Genomic DNA, 13,771 nt, shown 5'->3' on the forward strand with positions numbered 1-13,771 from the left:
AGGCAAAAAAAAAAAAAAAAACATTTTAAAAAGGAGTCCAGTTGCCTACAATGAAACTATTTTGACCAAGACGACCTGGATGAATGGGAATCACCACAGACATGTAACCAGCACAGAATAACCCTCTCCCCCCACCCTGAAATGGTCAGGTACCTGGGTGAACTTGACAGTCCTCACCTATTGTATGAACGCATTTTCCAAGTGCAATACAATGTACTCTACAATCTATATAAGGCATCTATGTCCTACAGCAATAAACACACACACACACACACACACACACACACACACACACACACACACACACACACACACACACACACACACACACACACACACACACACACACAAACAACTGCAAGCTGGGAGAGGGGCTCGGACTTGTGGATTCACAAGAAAACATCAGAGAGAAAACAGCCGGTACACAAAACCCCCATGTTTTGGGAAGAGGGGGATGAGGAGAAAAGTGAGAGAGAGGATTGAAAGTGAGTGAACAACAGAAGAGAACAAAAATAGGGGAAAGGGGGAGAGAACTATAGCAGAAAGAGGGGTGCGCGCATTTGTGTGTGTGTGAGTGTACACACATACACATACGTAAGTATATGTGTGTATGCGTGTATGTGTGCGCATGTTTTTGAGCGAGACCAACCCTGTGTGTGTGTGTGTGTGTGTGTGTGTGTGTGTGTGTGTGTGTGTGTGTGTGTGTGTGTGTGTGTGTGTACGCATGCACAAGTGTATGTGTGTGCGCTTGTTCTCAAGTGTTACCCACTGTGTGTGTGCGTGTGTGTGTGTGTGTGTGTGTGTGGTGTAAACCATGGGCCGCTCTGTGATGGATGGAAGCGAGTCCTGAAAAGCCACAGCTGCCTGGCTCTTCCCAGAAAAAGCTCCGGCAGGAACAGTGGCAGTATGTGGTTCAAGCATCTAGCGTCCTCTTACTATTTCAGCCACCGCATACTGCAAGTGCCGTCAGAATGTGTGCCAGCCGAAAAAACCCTCCGTTGCTCTTCATGTGTGACTGTGTGTATGTGCAAAAAAACGAAATGGCCGCTGCCGTTGTATGTGTATGTGTGTGTGTGTGTGTGTATGTGTGTGTGCAAGTGTACATGCAATCTGTTTATATAGTTGCTGTGGTAATGTGTGATCATATATGTGTATACAGTTTGTGTGCTGTAAAAAGGGTTTAAGATTGGGAGGGACTGCTTTTTTAAGCAAAATGGTAGAGTGAAAGAAAAGAAAAGGAGAAGGCTGAAGAAAGGAAGTGCGTGTGTGTTTGTGTGTGTGTGTGTGTGTGTGTGTGTGTGTGTGTGTGTGTGTGTGTGTGTGTGTGTGTGTGTGTGTGTGTGTGTGTGTGTGTGTGTGTGTGTGCGCGCGTGCATGCATGCGTGTGTGTGTGTGTGTGCATGCTAGCTTTGTGAACGAATGTGTGTACGTATGTGTTTATGTCTGTGCGTCTGTGTGTGTGTCCCTTCTCTGACAGACAGTCACAGCAGATGAGTTCATGTGCTATAACATCCCTCCGTACGAAGGGATGTCTGTTTTCCATCACGTCTTTTATCTGTCTGTCTGCTCAAAAAGCATTAGACCCTCTTTTGGGGGCTTTTTTGGCTGCCAAAAACAGCACGCGCAGCTTGCTGCTCTCACTGTATTCCCAATAGGGTTAATTGAGCTTGCACTGGAGATTGCGACCATTATCATTTATATGTTACTCGGGAGGGTGGGTGTCAGGCCACCCCCCCCCCTACCAAAGTCATAAAACACACCAAGCGTCTGTGCCTTTGCAAGCCATATGTCGCTAGTTCATTTTCACACCCAGGGCTCATGTACTGTCCATAAGAGACACATACCAAGGTGCTGCGAGAAGCAAGTGCTTTTCCCTACCATTGTATTGTTGCAAAGCTTTTTGAGTCCAAATCTAAAGGCATCATCTACGAGCACAGACAGAGCTCGTCCATCACAGGTAAAATGCCTCTCTAGCCACTTGGAAAACAGGTACGCCAGAAGCAACGTCGATTGACAAAATTGGCTCTTCCGAAGTTTCCATTAGGAGTTTGCAAAACAACCTCCATACTCAGTACTACACAACAGGTTTTTCTCAATGAAAACCACAGTGAAGAATAATCCTAACTTTCAACATTAAGGTACTGCCGATACGTGTGTTTGAAGATAATATCTAAACACATTTTGAATTGTGCAGATATCATACTTGACACAACAGAACCAGTCATTCCCGACTAAAGGCTCTTTGTAATCTATGGAGTATCATCTGATACTCTATATAAAACTTCAAATACACCTCGCCACTGAGATCATGGCAACAAACCGCATCAGCAATGCCCCCCACAAACACAGGAGAGGCACGATATGTGTCAAAAGGAATCGTACAAAAAGGTTTTTGTGGCGTTGTTCGGACTTCGGTAATGTAGGCAGCACTGGGGAATATACTGCTGGGGTCCTGAGTCTGAGCCCAAAAGGGGATGTTTTAGTTTTCTGTGCACACAGATTGCTATCTGGCTGGGGCTGTTGAGCAGTGCAGGGGATTTAGTGGGGGAGAGATAGTAGTCCTGTGAACTTGGCCTGATGTTATCTCTTCGCTCTCTTTCTCTCCCAAACTCCCCCTCTCTCTCCCTCTCCTTCTCCTTCTCTTTTTTTGTACTCCTGCTTTCCTCCCTGCTTCCTATGCTTTGTGTGATTTTGCTTTATGGGGGTACGGGAGGTGACCAGAGCACACCCCAGGTTCAACAGTCTTCCTGACTACTGTGGATGAAGCGCTATGTGAGCCAAATAAATAACTCCTTAACTCACATGGCCACACACGGTAGTCACACTTGTATGTACAGTATGGCCACACACACAGACACACAAACATGCTCGCATCTGTTTGCCAGAGGACACACACACACACACACACACACACACACACACACACACACACACACACACACACACACACACACACACACACACACACAGATATATATATATACAATATACATCAGGCAAACATGGTAAGCTTCTTTTCTTGAATAGGGGTGGACAAACTGTGTTTTCTCTCACACACGCTGTCTTTCTCTTCCTCTCTTTCTCCCTCACACACACACACACACACACACACACACACACACACACACACACACACACACACACACACACACACACCACTAAACTCTCTGGGTCTCAGCGGAGCAGTTTTTCTCATGCAGCACTTAAAACAAAATAAATAACAATATTCATGTTGCACCAGAGCCAACATCCGCTCATATGTTAATCAAACAGACAGACACCAAAATCCAGCTCTGCCCTGCCACACACACACACGCATGCACGCACGCACGCACGCACGCACGCACGCACGCACACACACACACACACAGAGCGAGGTGGTAGCAGCAACAACAGCAGACTCCAGAGGGCAAGATGAGGGATTTAGGCAAAGTCTTGGCGTGTTATTAACTAGCGCTTGCTTGTGCTCTCCAAAGGCTGTTCCTCCCATTACTCCAACTGATGCTCCTTTCTCATGATAATCAGGCTACTACCCACAGAGGTGCAAAGGATTGTGGGAGGTTTTTTTTTTAAAGGACCCCACCCCCCCCCACACACACACACACACATGTACTCTCTCTCTCTCTCTCTCTCTCTCTCTCTCTCTCTCTCTCGTCCCTTATGCACACACACACACACACACACACACACACACACACACACACACACACACACACACACACACACACACACACACACACACACACACACACACATCAGGCATGTAGTGTGCTGGCTGTCTTTTCAAAGAGCACATGGACAGATGTAGCATGAAAAGTGGTGGGACTTTTGTTTGACTGTGATAAACGTTCTCACACATCACGCTGAGCTTGCCTTGCAGATTATGTTTGATTCATCTATAAGAAGCAGTGTGAGAGGAACCATTTCAAAAGGAGAGGACTATAGGGACTAGGAATAATTTATTTTAGACACATTTGTTTACACTTGAATAATATAAATTTATGTCCAGCTGTTGAGAGAAAAAAATATGTCTAGTTGGGAATAAATGTGTTGTTGTTATGGATAGGCCTATTAATAACATCTATTAACAAAATAATTTGTAGGGCTTTAGTCTGTCTAGCGATCAAAACAACACGCTATGGTAATAAGGAAGACCTCTGATTTTACGCATATGAGGTCTCCATTATTGTTCTAACATGTTTGTTATGCAAATTCACAATACTGATGTGACATCTGCAAGATAGATAGTTCAAAGAAGATGTATGTGACACGTGAGCACTGTAACCCAAATACCCAAGTAGGGCTGCGACCAACAGGCGCAAATATACACAACGTCTTAACTTGCAAGACACAGCAAATGTAAATAACAAAAAGGCATTGTCTCGTGACGATCTCACTTCCATTTCCTTATTATGTAGCTCGAGGCAGTGGAAGTGGGGCCTTGATGGAGCATGGCTGTGACAGATCCGAGGACGTGCTCTCTAACCTGCCCGTGCGTGGGCTTGCAAGGAAGTTTTGGTCAAGTTTGTGCTTCCGTTCTCTTTTAGAGCAGAGTTCACACCAATTCGGTGAAGTTTGGTGTTTACACAGAATCACAGACAGCGGTTAGGCCCCTATGGCACAGACATCGAGTTAGCGAATATGAATGTGAATCACGGGCCCACCGTCCCGCCACGCTACCATGTAAGAAGTTGTCTGGCTTGCATGGCACAATGTATATAATCTAATCTATAGAACTACAGTCACTATCTGAACCTGTCTGAATTTGATACACGACCTGAAACATGCACCTCCATGGGTAGTAGTAATAGGGTGTGCTGAGCCACAGGTGATTTCAGCTTCCACGTAACGTCAACATGAACATCTCAGCCAGTTCTATCAGCACACGTGAGTTGAAATGAAATAGGGCTACCTACTTGTGAAGTCAACACCATAGAAAATAAAATGTTATTTTCCTTTCTAGCTCTGACATGAAGCACAACGCAGACAGATGGTAACCAGAATAGGTGGTAGGCCTATACTTTAAAGATTATATCGTGAAGTCAGTGGTCAGAATGGGAACCAAGTGTGGGTACTGCTAGTATACTGAACTAACTAATACTGAAAACACATCGGGCCCTATGTGATAGACGCAATGAGGGTCTCCGTGAAGCCAGTGGCTAAACGTGTGGCTCTGCACGCTATTTCATATGACAGACTGAACCTAGCCCGTGTAGCAAAAAGCATCCGACTAGAGCTACTAGAACTACCTGTAAACAACAATAATTAGGCTACATATGCCTGTGAAATACATCTATCTATGCGACCACCACCACTCCTACTTTTAGGGGTGTCCTACATGGATGGTACAGCCGTGCAAAAGCGCACATACAAGGCAAAAGACACACAAGTCACATCGATACACAGTCCACCCGGGAACATCCGACGACTGACAAACAAATGACTAGTAACATACGACATAGACCATCACAACGAAGTATTGCAAATAGGAAACAACGAAAGACATTTTAGAATTCTACGCTGCAGTCGCGGTGTGTTACATGAGTTGCTACATTGTAACAACGCTGTGCATAAATTGATACATGTTGCATTCTTGTCGAACTTCTACAAACTTATTTGTTGCTTTTCAAGACGTGTGTAAAGCAGGACGGAGACGTCCCTTCAACTTCTGTCTCTACCTCGTTCTCTCTAACCGAGTACAGAGGCATGCTCTGAACGATAAATATTCAGAAATTAGTTAAAATTAATCTGTTTACGCAAAACGCACAGTGAACATCGATCGACACAGCAGAAAGCAACAAGGACCAAAAACATTCTCTTAACGCCAACATTTGTTATTCTGTACAACATATTTATCGACAGAGCTTCGGAAGAACAGGCGATCACGTAATTAAAAATTAAATACCCGAAGCATGCACAGACTTTCACAAAATAACCAAAAATAAATGACGTCCGATCGTAAGATAATAACATCACAATACATGTCAGCTAAGCCTCACAATCGGTTCAGTATCAATATTTCGGCGAAATAAGCGTATTAATTATCAAGATCTTATTAAAAAAACATGCACACATCAGAACGTGCAGCCACATTATGTGAGGACTTGCAGGAAAACGAGCAGTTACCCACCAAAAACTTTCCAGCACTGCATTAGTCAATTTCACAAGGAACCCCGGTAACATTCCATCACCGACTAGGCGCAAACCTACCGTGGGAGCCCCCACGCCACCTTTCCCGGTCTTTCTCCCCTCGATCTGTTGTTTTATTATTTTTTCCAATTTTTTCTATAATTTTTCTTTTTTCGGGGCCTGAGTGTGTCTCGCTCTCCTCAGGCTGCTGCAGCAGAGTTGTGGGGCGCGAGCATTGTGGGAGTGTGACGTCAGGCCACTTTCACAAACTTTTTTACTGGGGCTGGCAAACAGTTTTTTTCCGCTGTCGTTGACCGTGGATTGAAAATAATAGTGAATTAATACACTCTCACCTGTGACTTCTGAAGCACTTCCGTCGAATGTAAACAGTTCAACAAGACATTACATTTGAAATCCACGTTTTCGTAAGAGTGTGAACAAGGTGATTGCAACACTTCAACGAAATCCAAACTTTATTTTAACGCTAATTAGATAAATGTGGCAGATCCATGATGCTTCTTACTCACTGCCGTAAAAAATGACCGGGATACACATTTCAACTTAATACGTCTAAACCATTATAAGGTGCATGCGCTCATTTGTCTCAAATATTTTTTTCAAATGTCAAATTTCCAAACATACCATAACACCATACGAAATGCCCATAATAGGACAGTTTTGTTTTTAAAATTATTTTCTAACTTTTATGTTTGATATTTTACTGATTATAGCAATTATAATCATGTAATGCTGCAATGAAAGAAGTAACCTAATGTTTGTAATGATTTTCAGATCAACCTTAGCCATGTGCTTTGATTATTTTTTTAAAAATCAGATATGAATCATTATCGTTCATCATTAGGTATAAAATCATTGAGTAACTTAACATTATGGCAACACCGTCGCTGCTCAACTGTGAAGTCTAATGACTGAAAAGTGTAGAGGGGAGTTTGCATGGGCAAACATCCCTATGTTTTTAAAATGATTTGAAATGCACATAGAATTAATTGACTTGTGCGTAAAGACATGCGTAAAGCCATATTTAGTAGCCTTTCTCATCCCGGTAAATCTCAGGTGGTGAACTACAACACAGAGACAGAAGATTTTCCAATATCAGATTAATTGACAACACTTGGAGATGTAATGTTTAGGAGAATGTATGGCATCAGATATGGTGCGTTTATGCTTCCTGGTCCCCGTGGGACGCAAGCAGTGAGTAGTCAGCAGCCCCACGTGCGATGCTCTGGTGGTCCCGTTTCACCTTGTGTTTTGGGGCGAAAGAATTACTTCCAGGGCATACCAACTCGTTTCCTCATCACCCCAACCCCCTCCCTGTTCACATCCACATGCATGCGACCCGCGGAAGGGTGTGTGTGTGTGTGTGTGTGTTTGTGAAAGAGAGGGGTTTGTGTGTGTCTCTGTGTGTGTCTGTGTGTGTGTGTGTGTGTTTAGTGGGAGTGAGTGCGGGCGCGCGTGCGTAAAGTGTGTCTATGTTTGTGTGTGTGCTTGTGTGTATGGGCGCGCGCGCGCGAGCGTGAAAGACAGCTAGAGTAGGGGGTTGGGGAGCAAGGGTCTTCAATAAGCCCCTCAGCTTGTTCAATGCCTTGCAGCGAGAGCACGTTTCTAAGTCTTTTTTTTTTAAATGTCTACAGAAACATCTTGGGATTGTTCAGCTACGCAATTATAGTTGCGCTGCTTTCATGGTTCAAATGCGATATAGGATGGTAATCATATCACTGATTTCACAATTTTTGGAGTTAGTGATTGTATCACAACAGTTGAAAGTAGGAGGACAACCATTCATCATTTGGACTGATAAAACCAGGTAGTTTTCAAACGAAATGAGATGTTTTGTTTTTGTTTCAGATCATTTGTGAACAGGGGAGTTTTTTGTGACAACCGGTTATTTATTTGATCGATTTATTATCAGGAGAAGAATTATTCGTTGCAGAAGCTTCCTTGGATGTTTCCACAGTGTAAAAGTTCAGCAAAAAGAGTTTGGATATTTATTTTATTTTTTCCCCCAAATGGCCAACATTGTAAACCGACCCCTGGTCATTCGCATTTGTGAATGGGTTCTGCGGTGTAGTTAATCAATTGAATGCCTTTATGAGGGTTAGATGTTGAAATTACTCTGCTGCATGTTTTTCCCGTCCGTCTGAAAATAGCTGTCGCCCACTTAAGAGGTGCGTAAAGCGGAAATGAGCTTTCCAAAGCTTTTGTCCTTGTAATTTAGTAGTTACAAATTATTCATACATTTGAAAAACTATAAGCTACGTTATTTTCTAGCGGGGTTATAGATGTGAAAGTGAGGGTGTACTACATGAGAACATGAAACGTCTCATTTGCAATGTTGTCTTTCTGTTGCCTGAAGTCTTGTTTCACTTAATTTTTAGGGCACGTAGGTCTCGAAATTGGGAAGTTAACCTCAAAACGTATGTCCGTGAAAACGTGTGTGTTGATCTCGAGTGGAATAAACATGTTTACGCACGTGTTGCACAAGGGACGTCTGATGTTTTCCAGTCCAATATGTTTTCAAGTCCAATAAACATTTCCCATGTCCACCTTCAGACCTAATAATTCAATAAAAGGACTAGAATTTAAATCCAAATATGTGGTCAACATATGTTTCCCCCTTTCCCTGTATGGACTGTTTTGAAAGCCATACTTACATTTTTATTACAAGCTTTGTTTTTCATTTGGATGTTTATTCCATACTACCAAGTCTTTATTGACCCCCCCCCCCAATCTGTACTCAAAACTAAATGAATAGGGTATAGATCTGACAACTTCCAATACCCCTCTCATTACGCATACTTTCTCATTTTTCTGAAGCATTAAGCCTATGCTGAGTTGTGGTGAAGTTTGGCAACTGAGGCGACTGAATTGGCACATGTAGGCTATACTGAATTGAAAACTGACTGCATTTTTTCTTGACATTCTCTGCAAAACAATTTACATATTTTAAACATGGCATCAAACATGAAATCAAAACATGTTTTTATGAGTGCATGCCCTTGTTGTCTTCCTACACAATCTGGTCACATATGTGGATTGTGAACAGAGATGTCTCATGTATCACACAAAAACATACCTACAAAAAACACCAGTCTAGGAAAAATAGTAACAACTGGTCTTAGTAATAAAGGTGTATTTACACTGTGATGCTGGTTCTGTGTTTTGGATGTAAGTTGAAGATATTTTAGTCTGGCGTTCTGGTAAGGTTGTTGGATGTTGACAATATTTTACCTGGAAATCAGATGGGGACATCTATGTTAGCAAGACATTAACAGAGGATATGTGCAACAAAACACACCTCTCCACCTGCACTTTCAACGAGACAATGTATCCACATCTCAACACAGTGCATTCCCAGTCAGTGGTTTATGCACCAAAGACACAAAACATGGCCCAGGGGCGCCATTGGGGGCTGGCCCCTTGCATGGGTGAGGCATAAATGCAATTCCGTTGTGTGCAGGGTGCAGTGAACACTTGTGTGCTGTGGAGTGCTGTGTTACAATGACATTGGGAGTTAGAGTTTCCCAGTTGGGCTAAACAAAAAAAAAACATCTAATGTCTCAAAATGTCAACACATAAATATAAGAGTTTGGTAAAGGCTATATTTGAGATGGTGAAATGGATGCACATGCCATTAGGTCTCTGTACTAATAGATAGTTTTGGGAGGGCATGTAACAGATGATATTGTTCAACAGCTCTGTGTTCTAACGAAACAATGTGAATCCATGGTAGAGAAAAGAGATGTCTGCATGCTGAAACTCCAACTGATAGATTTTATGTACATTTTTTGTTTATGAATGAGAGTTTCAGTGTATTGTCATTTATGTCATTTATGCACTTTTGTCCTGCACCTGACCTCAATAAGGTGAGATGTGCATGTATATACTCTGTTAGAAAGAAAGTGCATTCATTTCATCGCCCACACCACATTTTCATTTTACCTACCACCTCTAATTTTACTTGCTCCCCTAATCATCAGCATGTCAGCCCCCTGCTTTTCAGTGAGTTTCTAAAGCCCTTGCCGTGTGATTGCAAAAGGAAATGTATTTCATACATAATTGACTTGCTATTCTTCACAAATGGAAGGTCATTGCTCATAAAGGTCTCTTAATATAGTGCCTGTAAGACAGTATGCAGTCGCCACAGTGCATAATAAAATTGTTAAAACTATGTCCCTCACTCTAAACCACACAGACAAAATTAAGCAACAATGTGCCAGCATGAAAGCAAAGACTCTTCTTTCATTATGTGGTTGTTTATTTATTTATTTACTATTTTTCGTGCACTGTGGTCTCAGCATTTGGGATTCTGATTGCAACAGAGTAATGGTGGTCTGTTATTTGGAAGCTCCAGATTGATTTTAAAGTGCCTCGATGCCCGCTGAAATGCAGCATTGCGCACACAGGAGCTGCCCCATGCCTGCCTGTCTGCCCGCCCGCCCGCCCGTATACCCCCCACACACCACACACCCATACACACACACACGCACACGCACCCACTCCACCCCACCCCTGCCCATCCCCATTCACCAACTCATGTGGAAGCTTGTATAAAAAACACCATTGAAAACGACATGAGCGGAGGGCGTTTTCAAAGCCCTGCCCGTCCACCATGTGTCCCTGTGCATTTCTTAATTAGCTCTGATTAACATCAATGGTAACCCCAAGCATCACCTCAAGGCACTATAAAATACTACTGGGTTTAAAAAGAAGAATAGGTAGTGACTAGTGAGACATAAAAAGAATAACAGACAGAGGGTAAGGTTGGGGAAAATAACCCTGAAATAATGTAGATGGAGTTTGGGGCATTCTATTGCAACATCTGTAGCTGTTTACATGGGCACAGTCAGTAGTCTAATCCCTAACAGTTTCCAGTGTCATACCAATTTACTACCCCCCACCCCACCCCCCCTCTCTCTCTCCTCCTCCCCTCTATCCCATCCTCCCCTCTTTTCCTCTTTCTTCCCCTTTTCTCTTGTCACTTCTCTCTTCACTATTACTTATCTCTCTCTTTAAGCAGAAGCTGACACATGCAAACTGCCTGACCTTGCTCCCATTGTGCACAAAAGCGGGGAAAAAATCAACTAAAAGAGAAAGGCATCAATGAAAACAATGGCAATTAGTCAGAGGGATGGTTTGTCCACATCTGGACTGAATTTCCTTCACTACCCGAATAATCTGAAGAAGAAGGAGCAGGAGGAGGAGAAGAAGAGGAAGATGAAGAGGAGGAATAAGGGAGAGGAAGATGAAGGAGAAGACGAAAGCAAGAGTGGTGGCTCCTCGTCAGCGCCAAGTGCCAGACTTGGTGGGGAACGGGCAGGGGCCATTTCTTACTTGTTTGGTTAAAAACAGATGGGACGTTTATGTTACCAGGGTCTGGCGATAAACAGCTTAGACGCACAGAGAAACCACCAAGACAGTCATCATCGGCGAGAGAGAGAGTGTGTGAACACCAAAGCCCGGCTGGTTCCACGCATATGCACCCACTCAGGCCCCTGTCATTTCCCCCAGGGGCCGCCTTCATTTGGGTTTTTTTTGTTGTGTAAACCATCACAGACTCATCAGGTTTGTTTCCCATTTTGACCACTCGCTTCCGGGTAAGAGCTTCCTTGATTTCCACACTGCGGTCAAACCCCCCCTTGGCCAGGATGATGCCCAGACCCAAAATACACGAGGGACATGTCTTCGTTTGGGCTTCAGCCCCTCATGCGAGAAGGTGTGGTTAGCTCGGCAGTCATGACCGTCAGCAGTGCAGTGTACCTGGTGATGATGTTGGGCAAGGCTGAGGCACTTTGGTGCTCGCGGGTTGCAGAGGTCATTTCTGGTGCATCGTGAGGTGAGGCGACATTTAGCGAACAAAAAAAATGATTCATCTGTCTGTAGGGGGAGCCACACAAGAACATTCTCTCCTGATTAAAGATTCAATCAGAGAGGTTTTAGACTGCTATATCGTCTGTTTTTTAATGTTTCTTTGTTTTTCACAGTCCGAAGACGTTGTGGCCCTTAACCCATTGTGTCCTGGAGCAACATATATGCTGCATTTAGGTTCTTGATATTTTAGCTGTTTTATTACAAATGAGGGTATGTTGGAGCTGAATTAACACATTCTAGTGCAAAATGAATCTAGCTTTTAAATGCAACTTATTTCATGTTTTTATGTGCTTCGGAGGCTGAGATATTTAGGTTTCAATAAGGAGAGGGCACTTTTTCCCAAAAAGGGCTTAGGACAAAATGGTCATTGTCATCTTTAATGTATTGTCATTTCATATAAAAGTCATGGCTTTCTTTACGATGGACTAGGGAACCAAATTGTTGTATGTTTTTGTCAGAGTAAACAATTTGGAATAAAGAAGCAAAATAATACTTGTTAAATGTGTTTGGTTTTCTATTGAATATTTTCCCTTTTCCTTGATATTATAATTGGGGAAAATGATAGATATGTTTACAATCAAATCTGTGGAACTCCTCACAACAGATGTCTTCTGTAAACTAATACAATTCAATGGTTAAAAGTTAAGTATTGCAACAGGCACCTTCTAACTTCTAATTTAGCTATCTACTAATAGTATGCAGTCATATGACAACAACACTAGAGAGAAAACAAACTTTAAAACTAGAAGCACTCAGAGAGTGCCAACCTCCACCATGGCCATGGGGACACCGAAGCCATAACATCTACACAGGCTATGGAATCCTATGCCTATAATATAACTGACAAACATTTGACTATGTTACACCCTATTTTTTAAAAGTCTTTCTGCTTTGTTTTTGCAGAGTTAGAAACTGGAATATCAAAATTCGTCCTATCCCACAATGGTGAAGAATCTTTAAAACAATTCCTGGATCCGGATCTCGACCCGGATCATCACCAAAATTTAATCACTTGTTGCTCTGGTAATTTCTAACACCTCCACAAAATTTAATCAAAATCAGTTCCTAACCTTTTGAGTTATCCTGCTAACAGATAGACAAACAAACAAACCAACCGAAAGCAGAACTTACTTGGCGGAGGTAACAAGAGTACATAAAGTTAAAAGATTAATGAGATCAATGATATAACATAAAAGCATATCATACTGTAAATCAAACTATTTATAAATTACAAACAAACCTTAACTACTGCTTACTGAGAGAGGAAAGTGCTTGAGAGAATGAGAATGAATGTGTGACAGCCGTAAGTGTTGGTTTAAAGGGGCTGGAGGGTTGTGGGACATGCCAGTATGCGGGTGTATGAGTGATTGGATAAGTATTATTAATAGCCCAAATATGGCTTAAGGGGGGCTGGGGAGAGAGAGAAGCTCCTTTCTGAGCCACTCAATTGTGACCGGCAGTAAACTGATCTGTTTCTCTGGTGGCAGCCACTGGAACCGTTTGTGGTCAGGGCCGTTGGAGGGCTCTGATGGAGGTGGATGGGATGTCTCGCTTGGTGGTGGATGTGTCAGATGGTTAATGGGATGGTGATGGTGTTTGTCACAGATGATCTGTGGTTCCATGGACTTGTGGTAACTAGTCCAGGTGCTGTGGAGATGATGTGTAGCATTTACTCCAGAACATTCTGGTGATGTTCACCCTGTCCTGCGAGTGGTTGCCTCCATACCTCACCATCATGCTGCCACATACGTGT

At 42.9% G+C, this 13,771-nt stretch overlaps 1 protein-coding gene across 2 annotated transcripts in view; it reads right to left on the minus strand.

Moving 5' to 3' along the window:
- Nucleotides 1-6,332, minus strand: part of plagl2 (pleiomorphic adenoma gene-like 2) — a 54,110-nt gene extending 47,778 nt beyond the window's left edge. The window contains exon 1 of one of the 2 annotated variants that reach the window (XM_063208832.1): nucleotides 6,211-6,332. The gene's annotated coding sequence lies outside the window, so the exon portion shown is untranslated. Of the gene's footprint in view, nucleotides 1-6,130 lie in introns of both variants that reach the window. The other variant, XM_063208831.1, reaches the window with a different exon arrangement.
- Nucleotides 6,333-13,771: the final 7,439 nt, after the last annotated feature.

Source organism: Engraulis encrasicolus, chromosome 10, assembly GCF_034702125.1.
Source record: "Engraulis encrasicolus isolate BLACKSEA-1 chromosome 10, IST_EnEncr_1.0, whole genome shotgun sequence".
NCBI lineage: Eukaryota > Metazoa > Chordata > Actinopteri > Clupeiformes > Engraulidae > Engraulis > Engraulis encrasicolus.